Below are 9,030 nucleotides of genomic sequence, written 5' to 3' on the forward strand. Positions count from 1 at the left end.
GACAAAGGAGACAAGAATATGCAACAGAGGAAAGACAGCCTCTTCAATGAGTGGTGCAGGGAAAACTGGACAGCTATGTGTAAAAAAATAAAATTGGAACACTTCTTAACACCATTCACAAAGATAAAATGGGATTAAAGATCTCCACCTCCTTACGTTTTGGAAATAAAAACAAGTATGACCTAATTAAACTTAAAAGCTTTAGCATAGCAAAGGAAATCATAAACAAGATGACATGACAACCCTCAGAATGGGAGAAAATATTTGCAAATGAAGCAACTGACAAACGATTAATCTCTAAAATATACAAGCAACTCATGTAGTTCAATAACAAAAGAAAAAGTCATTGACACAATAGGCAGAAGACCTAAATAGATGGCTATTTCTCCAAAGAAGAGATAAAGATGGCTAATAAACACATGAAAAAATATCCAACTTCACTTGTCAAAACTAAAATGAGGTAAAACCTCACATCAGTCAAGATGGTCATCATCAAACAAATGCTGGAGAATATGGGAAGAAATGGGAATCCTCTTACACAGTTGGTGGGAATGTGAATTTATAGAGCCACTAAGAAGAAGGAACATGTGTACACCTATGGTGGATTCATGTTGATGTATGGCAAAACCAATCCAATATTGTAAAGTAATTAACCTCCAATTAAAATAAATAAAATTTTTAAATAAATAAAAATTTAAAAATAGGAATAAAACTTCCACATGACCCAGCAATCTCACTACCGGGCCTATATTCAGAAAATCACAATTCTAAAAGACACAGGTACCCCAGTGTTCATTGCAGCACTATTCACAATAGCCAGGATGGGAGCAACCATGATGTCCATCGACAGATGAATGGGTAAAGAAGTGTGGTAAGCACATGGGCAGAGGAGACTGTCAGGCTATAGTCCATAGCGTCACAAAGAGTTGACCATGACAGAGCACACATGCACAGCCATATGCTGGGTTATAAGCTGGTTCATAACAGGCCAAGCATCCACATAAAGGAACAAACTGGAATCAAATATAATGAAGCAGATAAACCCAGAGCCTGCAATACAGAATGGAGTAAATCAGAAAGAGAAAAACAAATATTGTATACTAACACATATATATGGAAACCAGAAAAATGGTACCAATGAACCTACTTTCAGGGCAGCAGTTAGAGACACAGACATAGAGAACAGACCTGGAACATAGCGGGGTGAGGGTTGGGAGAGGATGGGGCAAATTGAGAGACTGGCATTGAAACTCATTCATTAAAATATGTGAAACTGATGATAGCCAATGAGAAGTTGCTGTACAGCACGGTGAGCTTAACCCAGGCCTCCATGACAACCTAGAGAGGTGGGCTGGGGTAGGAGGTGGGAGTGAAGTTAAAAAAGGAGGGGGCATATGTATACTTATGACAGACTCACGTTAACATATGGCAGAAACTAACACAACATTGTAAAGCAATTATCCAAAAATTTAAAAACATTGAAAAACAGTATTCAGCATTATTTAATATTTCCTGAATTTCTAGAAAGAGTGTTTCCTGTCAAAATCAAAACACAGGTCTCTCTCAGGTGCTGCTGCTCTGTATTTTACTGTCTGTCCCTAATTTTGTAAGAAATATCATGAAAACATGGAATTAAAAACAATTTAAAGAGGGAAAGAGGTCAGTTTCAAGGTTAAGTGGAATGATGAGCCCAAAGGAAGGGCAGTACGTGAGAGAATGATGAGAATTTGAATGGCGAAAAATGTATATACTATATTTGGTAGTTCAGTTCAGTCATTCACTCATGTTCAACTCTTTGCGACCCCATGTACTGCAACATGCCAGGCTTCCCGGTCTATCACCAACCCCTGGAGCTTGCTCAAACTCATGTGCATTGAGTCAGTGATGCCATCCAACCATCTCATCCTCTGTCGTCCCCTTCTCCTCCTGCCTTCACTCTTTCCCAGCATCAGGGACTTTTCCAGTTAGTCAGTTCTTTGCATCAAGTGTCCAAAGTATTGGAGGTTCAGCCTCAGCATTAGCCCTGCCAATGAATATTCAGGATTGATTTTCTTTGGGATTGACTGGTTTGATCTCATTGCAGCCCAAGGAACTCTCAAGAGTCTCCTCCAACACCAGAGTTCAAGAGCATCAATTATTTCTCACTCAGTATTCTTTATGGCCCAACTCTGACATCCATACATGACTACTGAAAAAAATCATAGCTTTAACTAGATGCATCTCTGTTGACAAAGTAATGTCTGATTTTTAATATGCTGTCTAGTTTGGTCATAGCTTTTCTTCCAAGATGCAAGTGAGAGGGTAACAGGCAGGAAGGCCAGGGGTCTCCAAATGGAGGAAATAGCCTGCAAGTGTCAGACATTTTTATCTCCCTTAAGGGGCAGGAAGAAACAAACTAATGATATTTTTTTTCCTTCTCTATACAAATTTAAAAGGTTTCTCTTAAAATTCTGTGTTGCCATAATGACACCTGGTTTCACTTGGAGTTAACCATTGCCTTTTTCTTATGGAAATGTTTATCTTAAGCTATGCTAATGTACTACGCATTTACCCCAAACTCTGTCTTCAAGTTGGTTCTGCCTTTTGGGCTCAGAACCTACTTGATAAACCAGTACGGTATACTTCAATACCGTTCCTCTAATCTATGTAAATAACACTATTCGTATGGTGCTCTGCCCTTCTTCAAGATTCAAGTTAATCCTTTTATGGCCCAAGATGAACCATTTGGAGCCAAGATTATCCCAAAATACATCTTATGGGTGAGGGGCCTGGTGTCATTCTGAATTCTGAGACATTCCTTTCTTTCATTAACAGACTGCTGGTGACTATATAACATCCAGCTAAAGACTAGCAGGGGGGTACTCTTTCTGCCCCCTTCTAATGCCTATGTCAGAAGCTTTCTCTATCTCCTTTATACTTTAATAAAACTTTATTACACAAAAGCTCTGAGCGATCAAGCCTTGTCTCTGGCCCCGGATTGAATACTTCTCCTTCGGGGGCCAAGAATCCCGGTGTCATAATTCAACAACAGCCTTTCACAAGTGTCTTTTAATTTCATGCTTGCAGTCACCATCTGCAATTATTTTGGAGCCCAAGAATTTAAAGTTTGTCACTGTTTCCATTGTTTCCCCATGTATTTGCCGTGAAGTGATGGAACTGGATGCCATGATATTAGTTTTTAAATGCTGAGTTTCAAGCCAGCTTTTTCACTATCTTCTTTCACTTTCATCAAGACGCTCTTTAGTTCCTCTTCACTTTCTGCCCAAAGGATTGTGTCATCTGCTTATCTAGGTTATTGATATTTCTCTCAGGAATCTTGATTCCAGCTTGTGCTTCATCCAGCCTGGCATTTCACATGAATAATAGGCAAATTTGGAATACAGAATGAAGCAAGGTAAAGACTAATAGAGTTTTGTCAAGAGAACACACTGGTCATAGCAAACACCCTCTCCCAACAACACAAGAGAAGACTCTACACATGGAAATCTCCAGATGGTCAATACTGAAATCAGATTGATTATATTCTTTGCAGCTGAAGATGGGGAAGGTCTATGCATTCAACAAAAACAAGACTGGGAGCTGACTATGGCTCAGATCATAAGCTCCTTACTGCCAAATTCAGACTTAAATTGAAGAAAGTAGGGAAAACCACTGGACCATTCAGGTATGACTTAAATCAAATCCTTTATGATTATGCAGTGGAAGTGACAAATAGATTCAAGGGAATAGATCTGATAGAGTGCCTGAAGAACTATGGACGGAGGTTTGTGACATTCTACAGGAGGCAGTGACCAAGACCATCCTCAAGGAAAAGAAATGCAAAAAGGCAAAATGGTTGTCTTAGGAGGTCTTACGAGTAGCTGAGAAAAGTAGAGAAGTGAAAGGCAAAGGAGAAAAAGAAAGATATATCCATTTGAATGCAGAGTTCCCAAGAATAGCAAGCAGAGGTAAAAAAGGCTTCCTCAGTGAACAATGCAAGAAAATTGAGGAAAACAATAGAATGGGAAAGGCTAGATTCTTTTCAAGAAAATTAGAGATGCCAAGGGAATATTTTATGCCAAGATGGGCACAATAAAGTACAGAAATGGTATGAACTTAATAGAAGCACAAGATATTAAGAAGAGCTGGCAAGAATACACAGAAGAACTATATAAAAAAGATCTTAATGACCCAGATAACCTTGATGATGTGATCATTCACCTAGAGCCAGATATCCTGGAGTGTGAAGTCAGGTTAGCCTTAGGAAGCATCACTATGAACAAAACTAGTGGAGGTGATGGAAATCCAGTTGAATTCTTTCAGTTCCTAAAAGACGATGCTGTTAAAATGATGCACTCAAGATGTCAGTTTGTATTCCAGTCCCAAAGAAAGGCAATGCAAAGAATGTTCTAACTACTGCCCACCTGTGCTCATATTTAGTAAGATGCTGACAATAAAAGTATGAGCACTGAAAAATACTTCCAGGGGGACTATGTGAAAATTAATAGACTTTGAAAGCCCTGGTTTTTATTTGATTGTTCATTGTTATGCCTCTAATTTATAAAACAGGTTTTTATTTTTTCATTTCCTGAGAAGAGTACAGTCTTCATGTTCGTGAAGGCTGACTTGACTTTCAAATTCCTTAGGGTACAATAAAGGGATTCAGCATGGGGATTACTGAGGTGTTTATCACAGCCACTCCCTTGCTCAAAGACACCCTGTCCTTTGCTGATGGATTCATGTACATGAAAATGTAGCTGCCATAAGAGATGGAGATGACAATTTGTGGGAAGAACACATGGAAAAGGCCCTTGTCCTCTGAGAGGTGGAAGAGATCCTTAAAATAGTTCTGATGATATATGGATAGGACAGAATTATTAATACCACAGTGAACATTAAGGTAAACACAGCAATGGAAAAGCCCATCATCTATAGCAATTTGGTGTCTGAACAAGAAATGTGTAAAAGGGGAAATAATCACAAATAAAATGATCAAGAGCATAATCAAGTTGTCTGAATAGCATGAGTGATGAGAAAATGATTAAGGATGAAGCCAACCAAGAAGCCAAGACAAGTAGTGTGCAGACTCTATGATTCATGGTGCTCATGTAATGTAGCTGTTTGCAGATGGCAATGTAATGGTCAGAAGTCTTGGCAGCCGGTAGGCAAAAAAAACAAGCAAACAAAAAAAAAAAAAAAAAACGAGCCATACAATCAGTAAAAGAAAAGGTTTTATCTCCTGTAATAATGGTGATAAGGAACTTAGGTATAGTGACAGTTGTGGATGACACCTCTAATATGGAGACATTTCTGAAGAAGAAATACACAAGGGTGTGTAGGTGGGCATCCAGCAGGATTAGGGTGATAATGGTCAGGTTTCCAATGATGCTGAGCATGCAGGTGATGAGTAGAAAGACACAGCTCACAACGTGAAGTTGTGGGTTATCTGACAGTCCCAGAAAGATAAACTCTCTCCTTTCTATGCAGTTTCCCCTTTTCTTCTTATTTGAGTATCCTTCAGGGTAGAACACAAAGAGACTTAAAGAAAAGGAAACTATTCACAGATAGCACTGGAATTTATTTCTGGAAGGGCTATGCTATATTAATTTAACTTGGAGATCTTTGAAACAACTTATCTTTAAAGATTTTTTTTTTCTTTTTACCATATGTCAGTGTGTGTTTTTCATAGAATATTTCTTTTAAAATAACTATTTCACTGATTGAAATGGGGTTAAAATATGCTTAAAATTTTTATCCATATCACATACTCTAAATGCAAAGAGCAGGAATTTTAACTTAGGTTTATCTATATATTTGAAATACTGGACTAGACACGCTATCTGTTGATATTTTAAATCCTTTCCTAAAATATTTCTTTCCCAATGGGAAACTCCTCATCTTTTCTCAAATTCAGTTAGATTGTATTATTTCCTAATCTTTTACCTGATTTCTTATATTATTACTTTGCTAGTTAATTTAGAAAATCCAAATATGTCAGGGAAAAGGTCACTCAAATGAGTCCGTCTCCCAAGTGAAAGTCATTGGACTTAAATCTTCAACAATATGAAAGACTTCTAAGCTCTCACTCTGACTCACATCCACCTTCCTACTTCTGACTCCTTATCTGAATCACACCTAAGGCATTCACTATTGTGACCATCGCGCGTATTGGAGCCAGGGTTTCTGAACTCTGAAATCTAATGCCTGATGATTTGATGTGACAAAGATATAATAATAATAGAAATAAGGTGCACAATACACAAAATGAGCTTGAACCATCCTGTAACTAGCCTCCACCCAGGTGCTTGGAAAAGTTGTCATCTGCTAAACTGATCCCTGGTACAAAAAGTTGCGGAACCTGTGTAGAGAGTCCAGAGTACAGAGGAGGCAGAGTAGATTTTTCATAGACTGGATCTGTGTCATTGGCTAAGGAAACTAAATTGGAATCTAAAATGAAACATAAAACATTATCTTTCAGAGAACATTTTTTCTTCAAAATCTCTGCCATCTAAATATTATTATTCTCTCTATATGTGTGTGTATATTCTGCTTTCTATCCTATGCTGTATTTTATATTTTCCTTTTTTCTACATTGATATTCACTTAGTAAATCTCTATTTTGTCAGTATACTGGTATAATTCTTAAATAGCAATGAAAGACTTTCACTTTGTCTGGCTGTTTAACAGTAACAATAATAAGAATGCATTTATTGTAAAAGGTCAATAAATTGATTCAGTTATTTTCAAGATCACTCATTCAGTGAATTCTCTTTGAATGGTAAAATTTACATTTTGGTATCAGGAGAGACCTTTCTGCAATAGAATATTTAATTTCAAGATATAGGTTGATTGATTTGTTGTATGTGCATGCTTAGTTGCTCAGTTCTGTCCAGCTCTTTGCAAATCTATGGACTATATCCCATCAGGCTCCTGTATTCATGAGATTCTCCAGGCAAGAATACTGGAGTGAGTAGCCATTCCCTTCCCCAGGGGATCTTCCTGACCAAGGGATCTTCCTGACCAAGGGATCTAACTGGGTCTCCTATCATTGCCAGCAGATTCTTTACCATTTGAGCCACCAGGGAAGCCATTTTTTTTAGTATGTAATGCATCATCATATTGTGAAAATTCTCAGAGTTTTTTTCTTCTACAAGCTTGAGCCTTTTCATTCACTTTACTGTATAAGAAAACTATAGCTACTGTCCATTTAGGGAAAATTCCAACTGAGATAAATGGTGGCCAGTTCTACTGGGAAATCATGTGATGTTTAGGTGAAAATGAGCATATCCTTTTGCTAATCCTCAAAGATCAGAGGAAAGCAATATCTTGAAACTTACAAAAACAACAGGCTTTACATTGTCTTTAGACAAATTCACGGCAACTCAATATTTGGTAAATATTTACTAATGCAAGTGTAAAAGTCATGGTTCTCAATTAACAACAATGTTCTCTCATTAACAGCTGTACATAACTCTGATCTTTAAACCATTTTGGAATGTGAAGTGTCAACCATTCTTGGGATGTTTTTGATAAAGCAATGAAGAATATACCCAAGTCTTTAAGACCTCATTTCAGACTTATCCTTCCTTAGGACTTATCCACACTTTTCCCGCTATTCCCATGAAATTTAGGATAACAAGCTTCATATTCCTTTCTCTCCCTTAAGAATTCTAATGTCTTCATGTTGAATCAGGCTTGTGGTTCATTTAGAGTGAAAATAAACCTATCCAATAAACTACTGTTTGCCAGAGGAAGGGGGGATGATTGGGTCTGGCATATATACACTATTGATCATTGTTCATTATTGCTCATCTCAGTCTCATCCAACTCTTTGTGGTCCTTTGGACTGTAGCCTGCTAGGCTCCTCTGTCCATGAGATTTTTCAGGCAAGAAATACAGGAGTGGGTGGCCATTTCCTCCTCCAGGCAATCTTCTTGACCCAGGGATTGAATCTGTGTCTTCTGTGTCTCTGCACTGCAGGCAGAATCTTTCTCTACTGGGCCACTGGGGAAGCCATACACTATTGTTGAGTAATGATTATAAATTACTGATGAATCTAATTATTTTCACATAGTATCTCTAAAGTTGTTTTTCATTTCTCATACTTTTATTGCCAGCTCTTGCCAAGGATATTAGATACAATTTTTTCCCCATTCAAATTCCCATCCTTCCCTCATACACTTCCCTTCCTTCAGGCTAGTCCTTCCACTCTATAACAGTGAACTGACCTCATAATTCTTCTCTGAAATGTTTTTAATTCCATGTTGTAGGACAATATTTCTTAAAAAATTAAAGACAGAAGAGGCAGAGCAAGAGCACACAAGACAGACCTGTGTTTTATGATCTCACCAGGTAACTCTCTTTCTAGAATTTCAGGAACTATTAAGTCATGCAAAGCACTATTTTTAATTTACTCTACAATGGCCATATGTATAATCTGTTCATCTCATTAGACTATTACATATACTCTCCTCTGCATATTGTGGCCTACCTAGTAGTTACATGAAAACAATACAACTAAGAACATAATGTGATTATATTTTCTGAGAACCCAAAAAACTTTTCTCATTCAGTTCAGTTCAGTTCAGTTCCATCTCCCAGCTTAAATCTTCTGTGCCATATAATTTATCAATAGGAATATATACATTTAGGAAAACTGTGAAATACCCCCCTTTTGGGAAATATTTAATTTACATATATGCTGTAACAATTCTTAAAGAAAGGTTGAAGAATGAATATTACCAGATGCCATATTTGACTACATTTTTTCTGGCCAGTTGTTACCTTAAATTATTGATGTTATGCTGATCTTTTCAATAATCAATAGCTAAGAGTTTTTGTAACTTTCTCATATCTGTGGCTATTTTGAGGTAATATCTTACAGATTCAATAATCTGCTTAAATGACAAACCTAATTAGTAGGGATAAAGAAGCTCACATTGGCAAAGTTAATTGAGGTTAAAAAAGATTGTAAGTTCACTATATTTTAAGTACTAGAAAATTGCATTGCTTTGGAAAATGTATTGATTAAAATTTATAAAATGTTCATAT

The 9,030-nt window shown here is 37.1% G+C and overlaps 1 pseudogene; it reads right to left on the minus strand.

Moving 5' to 3' along the window:
• Positions 1-4,532: 4,532 nt before the first annotated feature.
• On the minus strand, positions 4,533-6,139 carry LOC138435210 (olfactory receptor 6C1-like; annotated as a pseudogene).
• Positions 6,140-9,030: the final 2,891 nt, after the last annotated feature.

The sequence above is a fragment of the Ovis canadensis genome, chromosome 3, assembly GCF_042477335.2.
Source record: "Ovis canadensis isolate MfBH-ARS-UI-01 breed Bighorn chromosome 3, ARS-UI_OviCan_v2, whole genome shotgun sequence".
Classification (NCBI taxonomy): domain Eukaryota; kingdom Metazoa; phylum Chordata; class Mammalia; order Artiodactyla; family Bovidae; genus Ovis; species Ovis canadensis.